The sequence below is a fragment of the Phyllobates terribilis genome, unplaced genomic scaffold (assembly GCF_046119375.1).
Source record: "Phyllobates terribilis strain yellow unplaced genomic scaffold, ASM4611937v1 Scaffold_5__5_contigs__length_657084704, whole genome shotgun sequence".
NCBI classification, from domain to species: Eukaryota; Metazoa; Chordata; class Amphibia; order Anura; family Dendrobatidae; genus Phyllobates; species Phyllobates terribilis.
Window position 1 is genome coordinate 536886864 of NW_027362765.1, and position 24643 is coordinate 536911506.

Genomic DNA, 24643 nt, shown 5'->3' on the forward strand with positions numbered 1-24643 from the left:
CCGCCATCATAGACACTCCTTTTAATGATGCTCCAAAGGTTCTGAATGGGGTAGAGGTCAGGGGAGCATGGGGGTCACACCATAAGTTTGTCCCCTTTTATGCCCATATCAGCCAGAGATGCAGATGTTTTATGTGCAGCATGAGATGGTGCATTATCATGCAGAAAAATGATCTTGCTGTGAAATACACGGTTCTTCTTCTTGAACCATGGCAGGAAGTGCTGTTTGAGAAAATCCACATACATTATGGAGTTCATCTTTAGCGCCTTCAGGGATCCTAAAGGGGCCGACAATCTCTCTCCCCATGATTCCAGCCCAAAACATTACTCCACCTCCTCCTTGTTGGCGCTGTAGCCGTGTTTGCGTGGGGTGTCCATCAACCAGCCATCCTCCACTCCATTCATCTGGACCATCGAGCGCTGCACGGCACTCATCCGTGAACAAAACAGTTTTGAAATCAGTCTTCATGTAATGTTTGGCCCACTGGAGCCGTTTCTGCTTGTGTGAAGTGGATAGAGGAGGTCGACAGGATGGCGTATGCACAGCTGCAAACCTCTGAAGGACCCTGCATCTTGTTGTTCGGGGGACGTTGGAGGCACAAGCAGCTTCAAAAACTTGTCTGCTGCTATGACAAGGCTTTTTTGCCGCTGCTCTTTCAACCTGACGTAATTGCCTGTAGGAAAGAGTCCTCAATTTGCCCTTATCAGCACGCACACGTGTGTACTGTGAATCAGCTACATACTTCTTGATTGCCAAGACACTTCATCCTGATCATCGCACAATGTTGATTGTAGTCATGCCTTGACCTAAACACTCCACAATTTGTTGCTTCTCAGCAGCCGACACATCCTTTTTCTTTCCCATTTTGGCAGAAAATGTAGGCTGCTTAATAATGTGAGAGAGCCTTCTTAAGTAGTCTTGCCTTTCATTGGACACACCTGCCAAACTAATTAGCACAGGTGTCTGCAATTGCTTACAGTGATATAAAGAGCCCTGACACACATCACCATCAATGAGTTTAACTGACAAACAAACAAATTCTTCCCTTATCACTCCTAAACACTTTTTGCATAATAATTTGGAACGCGGTGTACATGTGCTTTTCCACAAAACACCAGTGGTTCACGTAGTGAATCTTACAGTTCTAACTTGCCAACCGTGGTCTGTATGGAATTGTTCAATAAAGGGCCCAAAATTAAGATAACATAGATGGGAGAGGTCTCTATGAATAGGAATTCCTAAGTATTTGATACCCTGTGAGGGCCAGGCAAAGGGAAAGTTGGACTGGATGGAATCCTATATGGATTTAGGGAGGGAGACATCGAGGGCCTCAGACTTCACTGCATTGATTTTAAAATTTTACCATGTAACAAAGTGATCTATTTCAGCCATAACAGCAGGGATGGATATATGTGATTGAGTGATATATACTAGGACATCATCAGCAAATAGAGAGCACTTGTACTCGGTGCCTCCCACCTCAATCCACCTAATATTGGGGTTATGGCGAATTGATGAGAGCAGGTGCTCCGTCACTAGGATGTATAAGAGAGGGGACAGAGGACATCCCTGCCTTGTCCCATTGGTGATTGTGAAAGGTGATGAAAATGTTCTGACGCACCCCCTGGGCCTTGGGACACCCGGAGCCGGACCCTTTTTGGTGGATGCTGGTGGTTGTAGTCTTCGTGGCGGCGATCCGGTTCCGTGGCTCAGGGCGGTCAAACCAGTGGCGGAACTATTTATGTGGTTTTGATGTTTAAATGTCCGACTACGCCACCCGTGGATTGCGGTCAGAGTGAACCGCCGCTACAGGGCAGACCGCTAAGGCTGGTGTTGTGGGTGCAGCAGAGCGTAGCATAACTCCCCACGGGAGGAGTATAGCCTCAGGGCAGTGTATGCGGAGGATGGGGGTGATGGTGCAGGGCAGCAGCAGTAACGACACGGAGTCAGTGATGCAGTTCAGGGCCTTTACTCACAGTTCTTATTATCCAGACCACGTCTGCAGGTAACGGCTGCCCACGTCGTACTGTGCTCACCAGGTGAGGGGCTCAGACAACTCCCAGATAACTTTGGAGCGCTTCACAGGACCCCCTTTGTGTGTCCTTTGTCTGGCCTTTCTTACCAACACTTCTGTCCGGCTGCCTCGGGCCTCCTCTTGGTAAACTTGGTGCCAGTTTCCCTGACCCTATGTGGTGCCTTCCTAGTGGGTGGAGCAAGGGGCTGCGCCACATAAAATGTCAGAGCCTCCGGTTTCTAGCTGAGGGTCGTTTCCTGCCTCCACTAGTTCGGGGACCGGTCTCCCCCTTTGGCCTGACCCCTCCACGCAGGTGGATTCGGGCGTGCGGTGGCGACTCGCCCGTCCGCACCCCTGGGATCCCTTCATTCCTCGTTCCTGGAGCCTTCTCCGCTCCTCTTCCTTCCTTCTCCCTCTTGCAGGCCTGGGCCTCTGTTACTAGGCCCGCCTCCGGAGCAGAGCTCATGCAGAGCCCCTGCTCCCTGCCACTTCTGCTCAGACTTCTCTGCACTGAACTAAGATGGTGCCCACCTTTTATACTCCCTTCTCAATGCACCCAGGAACTGCTTCCTCCCTGCTCCTGCACTGCAGGGTTCCCCTTCCTCAGTGTTCCCTCCCCCCACTCCAGCCAGGGACAGGGACTGTCGTGCCCATCTCAGGGGCATATTGGTCGCCCTGCCCAACGGCAATGTGGTGTAATGCATGCAGGTGTCGGGTCCTGATCCACACTCCATCCTTATCTGAGAGTGAGATATCACACCTCTGGGTGAGGTGCAATACGTCTGTAGCAACCGAGCCCTCGGTGCTACAGTTCCATTTATCTTCAGCCTAGGTGACGTATTGTGATACAGGGCCGTGATTTTGGCTATAAAAGGGTCCCCTAGACCCCTACCCCAAGCTTTTTAAGAGAATCATATATGGCGTGCCAGGAGACTCTATGGAATGCTTTCTCAGCATCCAACGAGAGTATCTACTTACAAATTTTTAACTGCATCTAGCCCAGGAAATACTTTGTGCCTAGTAGCAGTGTCTGCTAGTCAGCGGATTATCCCGGCTGTTAAGCAAGCTACACCACCTGTAGTTTGGACACTTAATTTTTTCAAAGGAAATGCTTCGGGACCACGGGATACTTAGTGAAGAGCATCAGGAGGCACCCCAAGGCATAGGGGCTGGGACTGGCACTAGGATGCCTTGCGGTGGACAGCCGAGCTCGATCCTTATAAAAGCTTTTTAACTGCAGCAGCTTTAGTGGACGCTACTGGAGCTGGAATTACGCGGCTGCTGGCATGAGACTTGCCCTCCAATAGATCCTTGTAAATGGATTTAAAGTGTATTCATTCAAATTAGAGGGACAATTTAAATTAAAAAGCTTAGAGCTGCCTCCAACACAGGGGGGCTCTCTCGACCCACCAGCGGACAGGCACCAGTATTGGGAGAGGGGGGCTGGCCGTCAGGGTTCACCGCGGCTCTGGCACAAACCCGGCGACACGGAGGTGGCACGGGCAGGAGCGGACTGGCCGTCTCGGCTTCTGACTTTTTGGATTTTAGAAGGGCATGACATGCCTATATCTGTGTCTCCCCCTCCTTTTACTCCTCCACCTCTTTTCTTTTCGCATGACTATATGTACTTGTCACTTTTCCATGTGTTAGTTGTGTCTTCTGAGCAGTTTGTCAGCTTTTGGACACCTTTGAAGGTGTTTTCTATGTGTTTCTATGTGTTTTAGTTTGCCTGCCATTGGTTTTAACGGTGTTCGAAGGTGTTCGACGAACAGTTCGACGAACAGTTCGGCGAACACACGGGTGTTCGACGAACCGAACCGAACTCGAACACTACGGGGGTGGCTCAACACTAATAGAGACCACCGCTGCGGAACAGTCCTCTGAAGCCGGTAGTATAGCAGCAAAGGTAGTAGAACTCCCCACAGGAAGAGTTAGCTTCAGGGCAGTGTGTGAGGATGATGGTGGTTGTGCAGGGTGTCGCGGTGCAGAAATAACCACAGAGTCCGAGGGTCTTTACTGGTAGCAATTAGACAGTCCTGGACTGGAGTACTGGCTAGAGATAAGAGTCTGGTCAGTCAGGGAGCAAGCATAGAGTCCTCCTGGCCAGGTGGATTTGTAGGCCTGCCGTTCTTACTATACTCTTTTGGCTTCTCTGCTTATAGCTGTGTTGTAGCCCACGTCCCTGAGTGTAACGTGCTGTGCTCACCCGTATGGCTGGCAGCTCGGGCCTTGTGGATGCCTCGCTCCTCCTTGGCGGTGCTGGTCCCTCAGTGCTGCTGAGCCTCCGGGCGTCTGATGGGGGCCAGGAGACCTGCAATCTCCTGCCCTACGGTATCTGCTGCTGGGCCTGAAGTATCCCACAGCCTCGGACTCCGGTGTCCGGTTCTTTGTGTATTCTGGCTAGGACGAGCTATCTCCAGCTCCAGTCCCTAGCTCCTCACTCCTTGATGTCCTAAACTCGACTCCTCACACTAGACTCAGCTAAACCCACCTCCAGATCCAGTTGCCAAGGGGAGGGTCCTCCCCTTGCTGTTCTGGAGCCAGGATGTGTTGCATGTGTTATGTTCCTGACCAGGAAACCCCTGCTTGCCTTCAGACATGGCATTACCTCTTTGGAGGGAAGCAATACCACTGTGGCAACCAGACCCTTTTGGGTGCCACATTCCCCCCTAGTCAACTTCAGTACTCCGGGACTGAACATATTTTTCAAAAGTAACAACAACAATAACAGGCATATTAGAATATTTACAAGCATTATAGTCTTTTACAGGTTACAGTATGATCTGCAACCAGGTGTCCATTGCACTGAATAAGGTATAATTTGAGGGAACCGTCCAAAACCCTCCACAGAGGCCCTGGGGTGGCTGCAGGGTATTGATGATACGGATGCTGGACCACGTCTTCAGCCACCTCCACGAGTTTTTGTTCTGTGGTCTGTCACAAAGGGGCACTTTTACAAGTGCAACTATTTATAAGGGAAAGTTCTTTGGTTATTCACTGTCCATAACCTAAAAGTCTTTGTACCCTTGTCGGGTAACAGGAAAAACACACATATATCAAACTTTTCAAATTTTTAAGTCTCTTGTATACCTTTACGGGTAACTATATACAGTATCCATTTAAATACATTTATACTTTAAATTTTACATTTTAAATCCTCCAACAGGCAGGGGGCTGACCTTTTGTAGCTCTTGTAAATCTACGTAATGCACTATCTGTCACTGCGCTACCCTGGTCCCTTGTGTCTACCCCCGGTGTGGTGGATTCAGTGTGACTAGTATTTTGAGGTGACACTGGTAGGTTGGGCAACTTCCTACGGATTCTTTGGCTTACCGTGGGTACGACAGGTTCACTACTAGCAGAGGGTAGATTCTTCTGGTCTGCTGATGAGGAAACTTCTGCCTCCAGGGCCAACTGTTCTTCCAACTCTTCTGGGACTTCAGCAGCTTCCTGAGGGGCTGGTTGGAGAAAGGTAAGAACTGGCACAACAATTGCATTGTTCACTTGTGTCCATGACCGGGGAAATTCTCCGAGTACCGTTTTGACCATTTCTTCCACTTCCTCTGTGAGTTGAGGGATATCTTGGTCTTCCTTAGGGTGTTGCAGTTGCTCGGGACATTTCTTCAAGTGGTCTCTTGAAACGGTTGCTGATGTTACTCCTCCATCCTTACTAATGAGGCACACCTTGGTGTTATCATGACTCGAGGGTAGGATGGTGTACGGCTCTACCTCCCACTGGTCATCCAATTTGTGGAGTCGCCTCTTTCTCTTAAGGACCTGTTCTCCAGGTGACAAGGGGAAAGCAGGTGCATGTTGATTGTAGGTCTTCTCTTGTTTCTGTCTTGCTTGAGACAGACTTCTTTCAACACTCTCTTGCACTTTGCGGTATTGTTGCTGCCGCTCAGTATCCCAATCTGCATCTGGTGAGGCGGTCCCTGGTGTTAGGACTCCCATGTCCAGGTCGATGGGCAGCTTACCAGGTCTTGCTCTCATCAGGTAAGCAGGTGTGCAGTTGGTAGAGTTCACTGGGATGTGGTTGTATAGGTCCACCAGATCTGGTAGCTTTTCTGGCCACAGACTGCGTTCTTCCAGGGGCACCTGGTTCATCTTTTCGCACAACCCGTTGGTTTGGGGGTGGTACGGCGTTGTCCAGGTTGCAGAATTCCTGGAACACCTCCGCTTCGAAGGCTGGACCTTGGTCAGTAAGCACACGGTCAGGGTAACCGTGCGGGCAGCAGAAGTGCTGCTGGAAAGCTTTGGCTGCTGTCTGAGCCATGTGGTCCTTTACTGGCACTACTACCAGGAACCGGGAGTAGTGGTCTACGATGGTGAGAGCGTAGACATAGCCTGACCTGCTTGGGGCTAGCTTCACGTGGTCCAGGGCTACCAGTTCAAGTGGCTGTTTGGTGATGATGGGCTGCAGGGGGGCCCTCTGGCTGTCATGGTCTTTTCGCCTCAGGTTGCATTGTTCTCATACTCGACACCACCTCTCAATTGCTTTCCTCATGCCAGCCCAGTAGAACCGTTCACGTAGCAGGACTTCCAACTTCTTCCAGCCAAAGTGTCCTGCTCCATTGTGGTATGCTTCCAAGACCATCGACGCATCCCGCCTCGGGCCTACCACCTGCCAGACCAGTTCATGTGTCCGGGAGTTGATGGCTCTTCGACACAGCTTCCCTTCATAGATGAATAGTTTGCCCTTCTCCTTTCACAACTGTTTGGTCTCCTCTGGAGCATCTGGATCAGGGTACGAGTCAGCTCGTGTCAGCAACTCCTTGACTAGGCGGACAGCCGGGTCACTATCTTGTGTTTCTGCCCATCCATGGTGGGCAATGGATTGAATGTGGCCTCTCTGTTGGCAGAGCACCTGTTCTTCACACAATGGGAGCACTGGGTCACCCCTTGATGGTGGAAAGCAGGGATCTCTATCTCCTCCAGCTCTTCCGGGTCTTCTCCCCCATCTGGCAAGTTAGGCATCCTGGACAGCGCATCAGCGCTTGCATTCTTGCGCCCAGCCCGGTACTTGATGGTGAACTCATAATTAGACAATCGGGCCATCCATCTTTGTTCTAGGGCACAAAGTTTCGCAGTGTCCAGGTGCGTCAGCGGGTCATTATCCGTGAAGACGGTGAATTTGGAGGAGGCGAGATAATGCTTGAAGCGCTCTGTCACGGCCCTGACTACGGCGAGGAACTCCAACTTGAAGGAGCTGTAGTTTTCGGGGTTCCTCTCGGTGGGCCAGAGCTTCCTGCTGGCATAGGCAATCACTCTTTCTCTGCCTTGCTGTATCTGGGACAGCACCGCTCCTAGCCCCACGTTACTTGCGTCTGTATGGAGTATGAAGGGTTAGCCATAGTCAGGGTAGGCCAGGATCTCGTCTCCCGTGAGAGCCATCTTCAGCCTGCTGAAGGATTCGTCTTCCAGCTTATCCCATTTGAATGGAGGCTTCGGATTTTTGGCCTTCCTGGACTGGCCTACTAGGAGGTCCTGCAGGGGTGCCACCATCTTGGTGAAGCCTTGGATAAATCTTCGGTAGTAACCCACCAACCCGAGGAACTGCCGCACTTCCTTGATAGTGGAGGGTCTTGGCCAGTCCTTGATTACTGTGACCTTGTCAGGGTCTGGTGCTACACCTTCAGCGCTTACCACATGACCTAGGTACTGTACCTTGGGCTTCAACAGGTGGCATTTTGACGGCTTCACCTTTAGGCCAAAACCAGCTAGGGCTTCAAACACCTCTGCCAGGTGCTTCAGGTGATCTTCATAGGACATGGAGTATACTATGGCGTCATCCAGGTACAGCAGGACTGTCTTGAAGTTCTTATGTCCTAGACAGCACTCTATCAACCGCTGGAAGGTTCCTGGGGCGTTGCAGAGCCCGAATGGCATGCAGTTGAACTCGCTGAGGCCCATCGGAGTTGTGAGTGCGGTCTTTTCTTTATCCGCCTCTGCCACAGGAACCTGCCAATACCCACTAGTGAGATCCAAAGTAGAGAAATAATTAGCAGATCTTAATGCAGCTAGTGACTCCTCAATCCTGGGTAATGGGTATGCATCTTTGTGTGTGATGCGGTTAATTTGCCTGTAGTCTACACACATTCTCATTGTGCCATCTTTTTTCCTTACGAGAACTAATGGAGCTACCCAGGGGCTACAACTGTCTCTTATCACCCCAGCCTCCTTCATCTCTCGTAACATCCCTATGGCATTTTGGTAGTGTGCAGGGGGTACAGGCCGGTACCGTTCTTTAATGGGTGGATGGTCTCCTGTGGGGATATGGTGTTGAACCCCTTTCTCCTGCCCGAAATCGAGCGGGTGTTTGCTGAAGACCCTTTCATACTGCTGGACCATCGGGTATACTCAATGTTTTTGGTGCTGAGGGGTGGAGTTAGTGCCCACGTGTAGCTTCTGACACCAGTCCTCCAGCTGTCCCTCGGAGCCATTATCCTCCGCCGGTTTGGATGGAGGTAAGGGTTCCACTGTTTTTATAGAATTGTTGCTGACGGTGAATAATTTGGCAAGGGTAGCATACCGGGGCAAATGGACTTCTTTCTCCCCAATATTCAGGATGCGGACTGGCACTCTCCCATGGCGGACATCAACCACCCCCCTGGCTGTCAAGATGGTGGGCTTACTGTCAGAGTATACGGTCTCCACCAGGGCCTGGTAATCTCGACCCCTGAGACCGATTGCTGCCCGACACCATATCATCATCTCACTTCTTGGGGGCATGGCAATGGGGAATGGGTCACTCATCCTGACACTGCCAATTTCACCACCAGACAGTTCTACCTGTTGTCGTCTCATCAGGGCTCTGATCTCTCTCTGCAGAACCCGCTGCTGCCTGGAACTAGCGGTTTCCGCAACTTGCTGTAACAAGACAATAATTTCTGAAAGACAATTTTCAATGACATTAGTGCCTAAGGTTATCATGGGATGACTTTCTCGGCGATCAATGTCAACAATTATCATTCCTTGCGCCGGCAATTCCACTTTGCCAACCTTTATGGTCACTTCTAAACCCCACTTGAGGTACGGGCTGACCATTGCTGGCATAGATGCTTATATGTTCATCTGGACGGCGGGTAATGTCCGAATCGGTCTAGCATCGTTTGTAAAGAATGTAGGGGATAGTGATCACCTGGGATCCAGTGTCCAGCAATGCGCTCATTGGGATGCCATCAAGCATGGCAGGGAGGACTGGTCGCCCCTCCACATACTTGTCTCGCCAGCTGTGTGGGCCTGGTGGTCTTACGCCTGGGGGTTTGCCCTCTGCCCCAGGTTTTGCTCATTTAAATTACAGTACCTTGCATAATGTCCTGGCTTGTGACAGCGGCAGCAGATGGGTTGTCCATCCTGGTCGTAGCGGTCACTGTTCCTCCCTCTGGTGGGTGGAATCCTCCTCTGTTGTAGCCACGTGATGTCCTCCAGACTGGAAGCCAGCTGGATCTTCCCCTTGGGAGACACCTGCAAGGACTGCACAGTTTTGGTTAGTGCAGCTACACTTTTAGTCAGCTCTTGGACCTGAAGGTGCAGGTCTGTAGACGGGGCATTGTCCAGAGTCTGTGCATCAGCTCCTACAGGCTCTGGGGAAAAGGGTGCCACCTCCTGGTGGTATGTGATAGCTGGGCGCCGGTGGGATGCAGCGCCTCCTGGTGTTGACTCTCGCAGCACCCGGATGGCTCTGTCTTTAAATTGTACAAAGTCCAGATTGGGATTTTGCAGAGCCATTATGCGCAGCTGTGTCCGGTGAGCGCTGGACAGGAGCCCCTCAATGAACTGCTCAGTTAACAGTCTGTTCTCATCATGCACACTGTCAGGTCTACCTGTTTGATGGCCCTCAGTGCCTCCTGCAGGTTTAAAGCATAGTCCCGTACACTGTCCTGCGCCCGTTGTTTGCACCCGTAAAACTTCATTTTTATCTCAGCTGTAGTGCGGGTGTCAAAGGTGTCCTTTAGGCAGGCCAGTATCTCTTTCAAGGTCCCTTTGTCTCTGGCTGACCAGGACTTCACTTCTCTCTGGGCTGCACCAATCAACTGGCCTATGAGGATGCTCACTTTCTGCTCCTCGGACAGGGGATACACTTTAAATAAGCTGCTCAGTCTTTCTTTAAAGTCACTCAGAGTGTGTGACTCTCCTGAGTACTGGGGGCAACCATGCCGCCCCCGGTATATATGGCATGGAGAATGGCATTACCGTGGCAGCGGCCGCACCTGCGGCTGAAGTTCCCTCCATATTGGGCGTCTTCTTCCCCCCTAGTGAACCGTGGCCTACCTTCTTCGCTTTTCTTCCGTAGGCCGCAGATCCGCAGGTGATGGTCTTCTTGGTGTCGCACGCGTCTGACGTCAGCGCTCGCTGGGGCTCCTTCCAGGACCTGCCGCTGCATCAGTGCATGAGGTGGGGCTTGGGCTTTGCGTGCTTCCAGCGGTCATGCCCCTCTTCTTCCCGGTGGCGACCCAAAAATGGCGGACAATGGCGGGAAACAGCGGCAATTGGCGGGAAAACTTCACCACGGTATGCGACACAGTTCGTGAAGGTGCACAGTACCCGGTGGCAACGGGCACGAAATCCTGCCGACTACGCCAAAGTTGATGCGCCCCCTGGGCCGTGGGGTTCCCGGAGCCGGGCCGTTAGACGCTGGGGGTAGTAGTCACAGTGGCAGTGACCCGGTCCGTGACCCAGGTGGTCAATCCAAGGGTAGTAGATGTATATAGGTTATATAATGTCCGACTACGCCACCTGTGGAGTGCGGTTAATAGAGACCGCTGCTGCGGAACAGTCCTCTGAAGCCGGTAGTATTGCAGTAAAGGTGGTATAACTCCCCACAGGAAGAGTTAGCTTCAGGGCAGTGTGTGTGGATGATGGTGGTTGTGCAGGGTGTCGCGGTGCAGAAATAACCACAGAGTTCGTATAGTGCAGTCCCAGGGTCTTTACTGGTAGTAATTAGACAGTCCTGGACTGGAGTACTGGCTAGAGATAAGAGTCTGGTCAGTCTGGGAGCAAGCATAGAGTCCTCCTGTCCAGGTGGAGTTGTAGGCCTGCCGGTCTTACTATACTCTTTTGGCTTCTCTGCTTATAGCTGTGTTGTAGCCAACGTCCCTGAGTGTAACGTGCTGTGCTCACCCGTATGGCTGGCAGCTCGGGCCTTGTGGATGCCTCGCTCCTCCTTGGCGGTACTGGTCCCTCGGTGCTGCTGAGCCTCCGGGCGTCTGATGGGGGCCAGGAGACTTGCAATCTCCTGCCCTATGGTATCTGCTGCTGGGCCTGAAGTATCCCACAGCCTCGGACTCCGGTGTCCGGTTCTTTGTGTATTCTGGCTAGGACGAGCTATCTCCAGCTCTAGTCCCTAGCTCCTCACTCCTTGATGTCCTAAACTCGACTCCTCACACTAGACTCAGCTAACCCCGCCTCCAGATCCAGTTGCCAAGGGGAGGGTCCTCCCCTTGCTGATTTGGAGCCAGGATGTGCTATATTCCTGACCAGGAAACCCCTGCTTGCCTTCAGACACGGCATTACCTCTTTGGAGGGAAGCAACACCACTGTGGCAACCAGACCCTCTGGGGTGCCACACTTATGCATGTTATTTCTTAAACCGCATTGCAGTTCATGCCATTGTCCAACTCTGTATTCATGAAATTAAATGCGCAAAGAAAGATGTTTGTGTGTCAAAGCACCACCGACAAGTGCGAGTTGATGTTGGACGGGCTGCCATTGCCTCTGCAACAAGCTGCATTAGAGCACTTCCTGTGAGAAATTTCACCCAGGGTAGATATGGTTTCCCTCTATGCTGGTCCTTTCAACTCTCAGCAAAAAAAGTTGTGGACTGGCTCCGTACCGTCCCTGGCCACATTCACTTGTCCACGTGTTTGTGGTTAGGCGCTCCTTCCCAGTGAGTGCACTGTGGAGGGCACGGGTAATGTTGTGGGACCCGTGCTTGTGGAAGGCGGAGACGACACCGGGAGAAACAGTGGCGGCTGGGGACCGAGTAATGCCATTTACTTGCATTTGAACGCATGGATTCCGCATTTCTGGATCTGTAGATGTTCATTCCATGTGTTTCAATGTGAGGATGGTACCCGGGTCTGGAGAGGAGGAGACTCTCCTCTGGACCCGGGTACCATAGAACCTGTAAAAAAAAGAATAAAATAAAAAATAAATATTATACTTACCTTCTGATGGTACGCGGTGTGCTTGTCCTGGCTTGCCAGTGGACTCAAGGACCTGCGCTGACGTCATTTAGTCATGTGACGGGTCATGTGACGGGTCACGTGACGCAGACGTCGGCAGGTCCTTCAGTGTACCACGAGCTGCCGGCAAGCCGAGACGCATCGAATAAAGACTCCGGGGGCCATCAGAAGGTAAGTATGAAGTTTATTTTTTATTTTTAACCATTCTTTTACTGTCACACTATATAAATCCATGCCGGTTGCATGGATTTATATAGTGTGACCAAGTTGTCAAGCACTTTCCAAGTGATGCTAAAATCGCTTGGAAAGCGCTAGACAACCCGCATGAGAAATGCATGTGAAGAACGCTTCACATCCGCTTGTCCCTGGCAGGAAAAACGCATGTACAATCAGCATGCGTTTTTTCTGCCAGGGAGATGCAGAAACGCTCAGGAAAAATCTGGAGCATTTCTGCATCATGGGCACATAGCCTGACAGTGGTTTCATGCCTTTCTCTGGATCAACAGTGGAGGTATAGAGGTTAAACTTGATGGACAACCTTAACAGCTATCATACTGTTTCTGATAATTGCATTAATTGTTAATTTCTGTTTGACGTTTGATGAACTCTCTCATTGTAGCAATAATAACCTGTAATAATAATTTAAATGGAACTATTAGTCTGATGGAATAGGTTTCGTTCTTTGAATTACTTTAATTTTTCAGAAGCATTAGCAACTTCTTCAAATGTGGAAAATCTAATAATATATCTTAGAAAACAGGAATTTGAAACTTGTTATGCAATTTTATCTAACACAGATGCCAAATTAAAAATCCCCTTTCTGACTGTCTACAGCAGCACAAGAAAAAATTAAAGCTTAGCTGAGCATGAATGCATATAACAGGAGGTAGTGAGGAAGCCTAGAGGTAGCTGTCAGTGTTTGGTCATCTAAGGTATACTGTATGTGAACCTTTAATTTACATAAAACAATGAATATCTTGAAATGGCATTTAACTACATCTAAGCTGTTAGGCTATATAAATGTCTGAGGTGTGCTGAAAAACTACACTCAGTCAACCCAGGAAGGAGCGGACAGAATTTTATTCTTTTACATTTTTTAAACCTGAATAATGGATCTCCTTTATAAAAGTAGCACAGATAAAGTAAAGTGCAACGTTAATCAAAACTGTAATAATGTAGGATTGGGTGTTTGATAAAAATGAAAACTGTATTATATCTAGCATGTACTCTGTACTACAGGGTGGGCCATTTATATGGATACACCTAAATAAAATGGGAATGGTTGGTGATATCAACTTCCTGTTTGTGGCACATTAGTATATGGGAGGGGGAAAACTTTTCCAGATGGGTGGTGACCATGGCGGCCATTTTGAAGTTGGCCATTTTGGATCCAACTTTATTTTTTTCAATGGGAAGAGGGTCATGTGACACATCAAACTTATTGAGAATTTCATAAGAAAAACAATGGTGTGCTTGGTTTTAACGTAACTTTATTCTTTCATGAGATATTTACAAGTTTCTCTTTGTTTACAGCCATTGACATGTCGCAGAGGTTAACACGTGAGGAGCGGATAGAAATTGTGTTGATGTCTGGTGAATGCAGTACCCTGGTCATTGCAGCAGATTTCAATGCAAAACACCCTACGCGACCACCCATCTCCCATGCTACAGTTAGCAAACTGCTTGCCAAATTTTGTGAAACAGGTTCAGTATTGAATTTGCCAAAATGTGGACGCAAGAAAACTCACTAATGAAGAAACATCAGTGGCTGTCCTAGCTTCATTCAGCAAGAGCCCACAGCGTAGCACTTGCCACATGTCACTGGAGAGTGGCATCAGTCGAACATCCCTTCGGCGGATATTAGCTACTCACAAATGGCACCCTTACAAAATCCAGCTGCTGCAGCATCTCAACGAGGATGACCCACATCGGCGCACTGAATTTGCTGAATGGGCAAAACAAAAATTGGAACAGGACCCTCAGTTTACACAGAACATTATGTTCAGTGATGAGGCAAACTTTTTTGTGAATGGTGAAGTTAACAAACAAAACCACCGCTATTGGTCTGACACTAACCCACAGTGGATAGATCCCTCCAAGACTGTTGGAACACAAAAATTGATGGTATGGTGTGGTATATGGGGTACAAAGATAGTGGGCCCATTCTTCATTAATGGAAACCTCAATGCCACTGGATATCTGAAATTTCTACATGATGATGTGTTGCCCTCTGCACTGAAGATGGCACGTTCCCTGAGTTTTTCCAACAAGATGGTGCACCACCACATTATCTGTGGCAGGTCCGAGCATTCCTACATGAACAGTTTCCTGGAAAGTGGATTGGTCGTCGTGGGCCAGTTGAATAGCCACCAAGGTCTCCCGATCTGACCACCTTCGACTTTTATCTTTGGGATCATCTGAAGGCAATTATGCTGTGAAGATTAGTGTTGAGCCACCCCCGTAGTGTTCGAGTTCGGTTCGGTTCGTCGAACACCCGTGTGTTCGCCGAACTGTTAGTCGAACTGTTCGTCGAACACCTTCGAACACCGTTAAAACCAATGGCAGGCAAACAAAAACACATAGAAACACATAGAAAACACCTTCAAAGGTGTCCAAAAGCTGACAAACTGCTCAGAAGACACAACTAACACATGGAAAAGTGACAAGTACATATAGTCATGCGAAAAGAAAAGAGGTGGAGGAGTAAAAGGAGGGGGAGACACGGATATAGGCATGTCATGCCCTTCTAAAATCCAAAAAGTGAGAAGCCGAGACGGCCAGTCCGCTCCTGCCCGTGCCACCTCCGTGTCGCCGGGTTTGTGCCAGAGCCGCGGTGAACCCTGACGGCCAGCCCCCCTCTCCCAATACTGGTGCCTGTCCGCTGGTGGGTCGAGAGAGCCCCCCTGTGTTGGAGGCAGCTCTAAGCTTTTTAATTTAAATTGTCCCTCTAATTTGAATGAATACACTTTAAATCCATTTACAAGGATCTATTGGAGGGCAAGTCTCATGCCAGCAGCCGCGTAATTCCAGCTCCAGTAGCGTCCACTAAAGCTGCTGCAGTTAAAAAGCTTTTATAAGGATCGAGCTCGGCTGTCCACTGCAAGGCATCCTAGTGCCAGTCCCAGCCCCTATGCCTTGGGGTGCCTCCTGATGCTCTTCACTAAGTATCCCGTGGTCCCGAAGCATTTCCTTTGAAAAAATTAAGTGTCCAAACTACAGGTGGTGTAGCTTGCTTAACAGCCGGGATAATCCGCTGACTAGCAGACACTGCTACTAGGCACAAAGTATTTCCTGGGCTAGATGCAGTTAAAAATTTGTAAGTAGATACTCTCGTTGGATGCTGAGAAAGCATTCCATAGAGTCTCCTGGCACGCCATATATGATTCTCTTAAAAAGCTTGGGGTAGGGGTCTAGGGGACCCTTTTATAGCCAAAATCACGGCCCTGTATCACAATACGTCACCTAGGCTGAAGATAAATGGAACTGTAGCACCGAGGGCTCGGTTGCTACAGACGTATTGCACCTCACCCAGAGGTGTGATATCTCACTCTCAGATAAGGATGGAGTGTGGATCAGGACCCGACACCTGCATGCATTACACCACATTGCCGTGGGGCAGGGCGACCAATATGCCCCTGAGATGGGCACGACAGTCCCTGTCCCTGGCTGGAGTGGGGGGAGGGAACACTGAGGAAGGGGAACCCTGCAGTGCAGGAGCAGGGAGGAAGCAGTTCCTGGGTGCATTGAGAAGGGAGTATAAAAGGTGGGCACCATCTTAGTTCAGTGCAGAGAAGTCTGAGCAGAAGTGGCAGGGAGCAGGGGCTCTGCATGAGCTCTGCTCCGGAGGCGGGCCTAGTAACAGAGGCCCAGGCCTGCAAGAGGGAGAAGGAAGGAAGAGGAGCGGAGAAGGCTCCAGGAACGAGGAATGAAGGGATCCCAGGGGTGCGGACGGGCGAGTCGCCACCGCACGCCCGAATCCACCTGCGTGGAGGGGTCAGGCCAAAGGGGGAGACCGGTCCCCGAACTAGTGGAGGCAGGAAACGACCCTCAGCTAGAAACCGGAGGCTCTGACATTTTATGTGGCGCAGCCCCTTGCTCCACCCGCTAGGAAGTCACCACATAGGGTCAGGGAAACTGGCGCCAAGATTACCAAGAGGAGGCCCGAGGCAGCCGGACAGAAGTGTTGGTAAGAAAGGCCAGACAAAGGACACACAAAGGGGGTCCTGTGAAGCGCTCCAAAGTTATCTGGGAGTTGTCTGAGCCCCTCACCTGGTGAGCACAGTACGACGTGGGCAGCCGTTACCTGCAGACGTGGTCTGGATAATAAGAACTGTGAGTAAAGGCCCTGAACTGCATCACTGACTCCGTGTCGTTACTGCTGCTGCCCTGCACCATCACCCCCATCCTCCGCATGCACTGCCCTGAGGCTATACTCCTCCCGTGGGGAGTTATGCTACGCTCTGCTGCACCCACAACACCAGCCTTAGCGGTCTGCCCTGTAGCGGCGGTTCACTCTGACCGCAATCCACGGGTGGCGTAGTCGGACATTTAAACATCAAAACCACATAAATAGTTCCGCCACTGGTTTGACCGCCCTGAGCCACGGAACCGGATCGCCGCCACGAAGACTACAACCACCAGCATCCACCAAAAAGGGTCCGGCTCCGGGTGTCCCAAGGCCCAGGGGGCACGTCAGAACATTTTCATCACCTTTCACAATCACCAACGGGACAAGGCAGGGATGTTCTCTGTCCCCTCTCTTATACATCCTAGTGACGGAGCACCTGCTCTCATCAATTCGCCATAACCCCAATATTAGGTGGATTGAGGTGGGAGGCACCGAGTACAAGTGCTCTCTATTTGCTGATGATGTCCTAGTATATATCACTCAATCACATATATCCATCCATGCTGTTATGGCTGAAATAGATCACTTTGTTACATGGTCAAATTTTAAAATCAATGCAGCGAAGTCTGAGGCCCTCGATGTCTCCCTCCCCAAATCCATATAGGATTCCATCCAGTCCAACTTTCCCTTTGCCTGGCCCTCACAGGGTATCAAATACTTAGGAATTCCTATTCATAGAGACCTCTCCCATCTATGTTATCTTAATTTTGGGCCCTTTATTGAACAACTCCATACAGACCACGGTTGGCAAGTTAGAACTGTAAGATTCACTACGTGAACCACTGGTGTTTTGTGGAAAAGCACATGTACACTGTGTTCCAAATTATTATGCAAAAAGTGTTTAGGAGTGATAAGGGAAGAGTTTGTTTGTTTGTCAGTTAAACTCATTGATGGTGATGTGTGTCAGGGCTCTTTATATCACTGTAAGCAATTGCAGACACCAGTGCTAATTAGTTTGTCAGGTGTGTCCAATGAAAGGCAAGACTACTTAAGAAGGCTCTCTCACATTATTCAGCAGCCTACATTTTCTGCCAAAATGGGAAAGAAAAAGGATGTGTCGGCTGCTGAGAAGCAACAAATTGTGGAGTGTTTAGGTCAAGGCATGACTACAATCAACATTGTGCGATGATCAGGATGAAGTGTCTTGGCAATCAAGAAGTATGTAGCTGATTCACAGTACACACGTGTGCGTGCTGATAAGGGCAAATTGAGGACTCTTTCCTACAGGCAATTACGTCAGGTTGAAAGAGCAGCGGCAAAAAAGCCTTGTCATAGCAGCAGACAAGTTTTTGAAGCTGCTTGTGCCTCCAACGTCCCCCGAACAACAAGATGCAGGGTCCTTCAGAGGTTTGCAGCTGTGCATACGCCATCCTGTCGACCTCCTCTATCCACTTCACACAAGCAGAAACGGCTCCAGTGGGCCAAACATTACATGAAGACTGATTTCAAAACTGTTTTGTTCACGGATGAGTGCCGTGCAGCGCTCGATGGTCCAGATGGATGGAGTGGAGGATGGCTGGTTGATGGACACCCCACGCAAACACGGCTACAGCACCAACAAGGAGGAGGTGGAGTAATGTTTTGGGCTGGAATCATGGGGAGAGAGATTGTCGGCCCCTTTAGGATCCCTGAAGGCGCTAAAGATGAACTCCATAATGTATGTGGATTTTCTCAAACAGCACTTCCTGCCATGGTTCAAGAAGAAGAACCGTGTATTTCACAGCAAGATCATTTTTCTGCATGATAATGCACCATCTCATGCTGCACATAAAACATCTGCATCTCTGGCTGATATGGGCATAAAAGGGGACAAACTTATGGTGTGACCCCCATGCTCCCCTGACCTCTACCCCATTCAGAACCTTTGGAGCATCATTAAAAGGAGTGTCTATGATGGCGGGAGGCAGTTCACATCTAAGCAACAGCTCTGGGAGGGTATTCTGTCCTCATGCAAAACAATTGAAGCAGAAACCATCCAAAACCTGACAAATTCAATGGACGAGAGAGTTCAGAAGCTCCTTTCGAACAAGGGGTCCTATGTGAAAATGTAACATCACCTAGAATAAAGTTTTGAGTTGAAAACTGTTTGATTTCAGTTTCTAACAACCTGCTAATGCTTATAATTTCAAAAATGACCATTTTTTTGGTCTTTATTAAAATGAAAAGGTTGATCGAAAAGTTTGGGGGATCTAAGAGTGTGGCAACCCGGTAGTCATGATTACTTCGAATTCTGACAATATGAGGGTCATGCTGCAGGTAGTGCAGCAAGAAGGCACTTATGTGTCTTGCGCATCTCGGAGCCCCAAAATTATTTTCCGGGCTAGATGCAGCTAAAAATTATTTTTAATTTTAAATCTGGTGGAGCTTATTATAGATGGCCTAATAGGATCAGTGCTGCACACTGCTACAAAGCCCAAATTATTTTCCAGTCAAGATACAGATAAACATGATTAGTAATTTGAAAGCTTAAAACGGTTGGTAGGGTGATTTTAAACAATCATCAAGCTTTTACTCTCCCCAGGATGACACAGGGGTAGAAAAGTCGTTTCGGATCCATGATTTGTTCATCTTTATGAACGTGAGTCTGTCTACATTATCAGTGGAGAGCCGCGTGCGCTTATCTGTCAGCACACCACCAGCAGCGCTGAACACACGTTCAGACAGAACGCTGGCTGCGGGGCATGACAAGATCTCCAAGGCGTAAGTGGCTAGCTCCGGCCATTTATCCAGATTGGAAGCCCAAAAAGAGCAAGGGTCCAGTGACACAGTCGTGGCTTCAATGTTTACTTGGAGATACTCCTGTACCATCGTCTCTAGGCGTTGACTATGTGTCAGACTTCTTGTCTCCTGTGGCCTTGCAAAGGATGGGCTAAAAAAGTGGTGAAATGATTCCGCAAAATTGATGTTACCACCAGATACTGTGGTTCTGTTACGGTTTGAGTGCTGAACACTTGACGGTCCCACGGTTGGCAAGTTGGAACTGTGAGATTCACTACGTGCACCACTGGTATTTTGTGAAAAAGCACATGTAAGATTCTGCAACAGTCTCTGCTGATACTCCTGCATGCGTGCATCCCTTTCTATGGCAGGAATAATTTCTGCAAATTTACTTTTGTACCGGGGATCTAACAGTGTGGCAACCCAGTAGTCAGGATTATTTCTAATTCTCACAATTCGAGGGTCATGTTGCAGGTAGTGCAGCAAGAAGGCACTCATGTGTGTTCCGCATCCAGGAGCACCAAGTCCCTGTTGTGTTGGTGGCGAGGTAACAATCATGCTTCCTTCCTCTGTCCTCTCCCCCCAACCTCGCACAACAGAAATGTGATCAAGGTCTCCCTCATCTGATGAGTCTTCCATCAGTTCGTCCTCCACTTCTTCCTGGGCTCCTGCACCTTCCTCACTAGTTTGGCTGCTACCATGCGCCCTGGTAAAACCATCTCCCCCACCCTCACATGCCTGCCGCCTTGGTGCTGCCGACCGTCTGGACCTTGCAGATGTTAGCCCTTCCGCATACAACTCCTCCTCCTCTACTTCCTCCACCTCCTCTTGTGCCACCACCTGACTCCGAATTCTGTTTAACATGTGCTCCAGCATGTAAATCACCGGAATAGTCATGCTGATAATGGCATCGTCAGCACTAAACATCTTCGTCGCCATTTCAAAACTGTGCAGAAGGGTGCATAGGTCCCTGATCTGAGACCACTCCTCCAGCGTGATTTGCCCCACCTCTGAATCTCGTTGGCCCAGGCTATACGTCAGAACGTATTGCACCAGGGCTTGTCGGTGCTGCCACAGTCGCTGCAACATGTGCAGAGTTGAATTCCACCGGGTAGGCACATCGCATTTTAGCCGGTGAAGTGGCAGGCCCAACGACTTCTGTAGAGATGTAAGTCGCTGAGCTGCGGGATGCGAACGGCGGAAGTGAGCACACAGCGACCGTGCCCTCTGCAGAAGGCCATCTAGTCTGGGATAGTGGGCTAAAAATTGCTGGACAACCAGGTTCAACACATGAGCCATACAAGGCACGTGTGTGACATTGCCCCGGCGAAGGGCCGCACCCAGGTTTGCAGCATTGTCGCACACAGCCTTCCCTGGTTTCAGGTCCAGTGGAGACAACCATTCATGAAATTGGTTCTCCAGAGCTGACCACAACTCCTCAGCTGTGTGACTCACATTTCCCAGACATTTCAATGTAAAAACCGCCTGATGACGTTGAGCCCTACTGCCAGCATAGTAAGGAGGTGTGCAGGATCCCTTCTGCGCAGTTAGAAAGCTTGTGGCATGACCAGACAGGCTTTGGGTGCAGGTGGAAGACCGAGAGGAGGTTGAGGAGGCAGAAGCAGTGGAGGAAAAATGACATAAAGAGGATTGACGCACAACTCGTGGGGACGGCAAGACTTGGACAGCAGCCCCTTGTCCTGCTGTCACCATAGTTACCCAGTGCCCAGTCAGCGACATGTAACGCCCCTGTCCATGCCTACTCATCCAAGTGTCTGTGGTGAAATGCACCCTGTCACACACAGAGTTTCTCAAAGAAGCGGTGATGTTGTGTGCGACATGCTGGTGGAGCGCAGGCACACCTTTCTTTGAGAAGTAGTGCCGACTGGGCATCTGGTACTGGGGCACTGCGACGGACATAAGGTCTCGAAAATCCTCTGTGTCCACCAGGTGGAAAGGCAGCATTTCTGTAGCCAAGAGCTTGCAGATGGTGAAATTCAACCTCTTAGCTTTCTCATGGCTAGGAGGAAATGGTCTTTTACTTGTCCACATCTGAGGGACCGAGGGCTGGCTATTGTGCTTAGACGGGGTTGATAAGGGTGTCCCCGGCAAACTGCCGGTCTGTGAGGAAGATGCAGGCGGACATGTTAGGTTGCCTTGATCCAAAGATGGTGCTATCGATGTCGGACAGCGCTCAAGACCAGCTGGTGTTACCACCTCCAAAGAAAATGATGACCTGCCAATCACGCTGGCTGTTGCGGGTAAAGAGGTGGCAGGTCTGCGCCCCAAAACAGGTGTGACTGCTGTCCCCCCAGTCACAGAGGATGAAGAGGCCGCGGATGCACAAGATATGGCAGACGGTGGTTGGCCCGGCCGGCTAGACCGCATTGTAGCACACTGAGCTTCCCACTGCAACTTATGCTTCATGTCCATGTGCCGGTTCATGCATGAAGTACTCAAACTATGTATTTTTTGGCCTCTACTTAGCTTTTGCTGACAAATGTTACAGATAACACGAGTTGGGTCATCTTTATCGATCTGAAAAAATGCCCAGGCTATGCAAGGCTTAGCACCCATGCGACCTGAAGAGCCACCACGACTTGTGGTGAGAGGCAGAGTTGTGTTTGAGGATGCAGTTGTTGACGTGCTTCCAGTACTATGTCTCTGTCCAGGAAGGCGCAACCTGACCTCGTCGTCACTAGCATCTTCCTCCACCTCCTCTGCTGACCTCATCTCTTGGCTGACTGTGGGTTGACAGTAAGTGGGATCTCCGACCTCATCATCATCACCCTGTGCGTTATCACACCCGTCGTCCTCAGAGCCAACCTGTTCCTGCCCTGACAAAAAACTAAAGTTGTCGCTCCAATCAGGTATTTGAGTCTTATCATCGTCTTCCTCATTGTCTCCACCAACAGGAGTTACAGTTTGGGAATGAGGGTCTACATTATGGTCAGAACCTTCTGCGTCTGGTCCTGGATCCGACTCATAAAGATTCTGGGCATCAGTGCAGATCATTTCCTCGTCTGGATTCACAGAAGCGCTGGAGTCGACCTCTGATTCCCAGGCTATAGTATGAGTAAACAGCTCTGCAGACTCAACCATCTGTTCTACCTCATACTCAGACGGGCAGCTGGAGATTTGGGAGCTGTGAGGAAGCAAGTGCGATTTGGGTGACACCTTTGAGGACTGGAGTATTTGTGATGTTGAAGTTGATGTGGAGGAGAGCCCACTTAAAGGAGCACTTGATATCCGTTGAAGCACCTGCTGTTTTTGTGCCTCATCTGGAATTTGTAGCGATTGGCGTGGCCGTAAGAAAGGGATCTTATCACATTGTCCGCTAAAAGAAGTAGACATTTTAGTTTGGCTGGAAGATGGTCTTTCTTCTGCACCTACCCCACGGACACAACCTTTTTTCCCCTTCCCAACACGCCTATTCCCCTTTCCACCAGCAGCAGGCCTTTTTCCACTCATTTTGGTGGTTAACTAATTCACAACTCTGGAGTTGTTTGCACAAAAAAACAATGGATGGTAACCGAGCAGAGCTGAGTGGCCAAACTGTGGTATTAGGCCAAAACTATTGGCTGGGTTAGATGCAGAAAAAAATTATTTTTAATTTGCAACCTGATGGAGGTCAGTATAGATGGACTAATAGACCAAGTCCCACACACCGCTAGAAGCCCAAATATTTTTTCAGAGCTAGATGCAGAAATTTTTTTTATTCAATTTGCAACCTGATGGAGGTCAGTAAAGATGGACTAATAGACCAAGTCCCACACACTGCTAGAAGCCCAAATATTTTTTCAGAGCTAGATGCAGAAAAAAATTATTTTTAATTTGCAACCTGATGGAGGTCAGTATAGATGGACTAATAGACCAAGTCCCACACACCGCTAGAAGCCCAAATATTTTTTCAGAGCTAGATGCAGAAAAAAATTATTTTTAATTTGCAACCTGATGGAGGTCAGTATAGATGGACTAATAGACCAAGTCCCACACACCGCTAGAAGCCCAAATATTTTTTCAGAGCTAGATGCAGAAAAAAATTATATTCAATTTGCAACCTGCTGGAGGTCAGTATGGAAGGACTAATAGAACAAGTCCCACACACTGCTAGAAGCCCAAATATTTTTTCAGAGCTAAATGAAGAAAAAAATTATTTTTAATTTGCAACCTGATGGAGGTCAGTATAGATGGACTAATAGACCAAGTCCCACACACTGCTAGAAGCCCAAATATTTTTTCAGAGCTAGATGCAGAAAAAAATTATTTTTAATTTGCAACCTGATGGAGGTCAGTATAGATGGACTAATAGACCAAGTCCCACACACTGCTAGAAGCCCAAATATTTTTTCAGAGCTAGATGCAGAAAAAAATTATTTTTAATTTGCAACCTGATGGAGGTCAGTATAGATGGACTAATAGACCAAGTCCCACACACCGCTAGAAGCCCAAATATTTTTTCAGAGCTAGATGCAGAAAAAAATTATATTCAATTTGCAACCTGCTGGACGTCAGTATAGAAGGACTAATAGAACAAGTCCCACACACTGCTAGAAGCCCAAATATTTTTTCAGAGCTAAATGATGAAAAAAATTATTTTTAATTTGCAACCTGATGGAGGTCAGTATAGATGGACTAATAGACCAAGTCCCACACACTGCTAGAAGCCCAAATATTTTTTCAGAGCTAGATGCAGAAAAAAATTATTTTTAATTTGCAACCTGATGGAGGTCAGTATAGATGGACTAATAGACCAAGTCCCACACACCGCTAGAAGCCCAAATATTGTTTCAGAGCTAGATGCAGAAATTTTTTTTATTCAATTTGCAACCTGATGGAGGTCAGTATAGATGGACTAATAGACCAAGTCCCACACACTGCTAGAAGCCCAAATATTTTTTCAGAGCTAGATGCAGAAAAAAATTATTTTTAATTTGCAACCTGATGGAGGTCAGTATAGATGGACTAATAGACCAAGTCCCACACACTGCTAGAAGCCCAAATATTTTTTCAGAGCTAGATGCAGAAAAAAATTATTTTTAATTTGCAACCTGATGGAGGTCAGTATAGATGGACTAATAGAACAAGTCCCACACGCTGCTAGAAGCCCAAATATTTTTTCAGAGATAAATGAAGAAAAAAATTATTTTTAATTTGCAACCTGATGGAGGTCAGTATAGATGGACTAATAGACCAAGTCCCACACACTGCTAGAAGCCCAAATATTTTTTCAGAGCTAGATGCAGAAAAAAATTATTTTTAATTTGCAACCTGATGGAGGTCAGTATAGATGGACTAATAGATCAAGTCCCACAC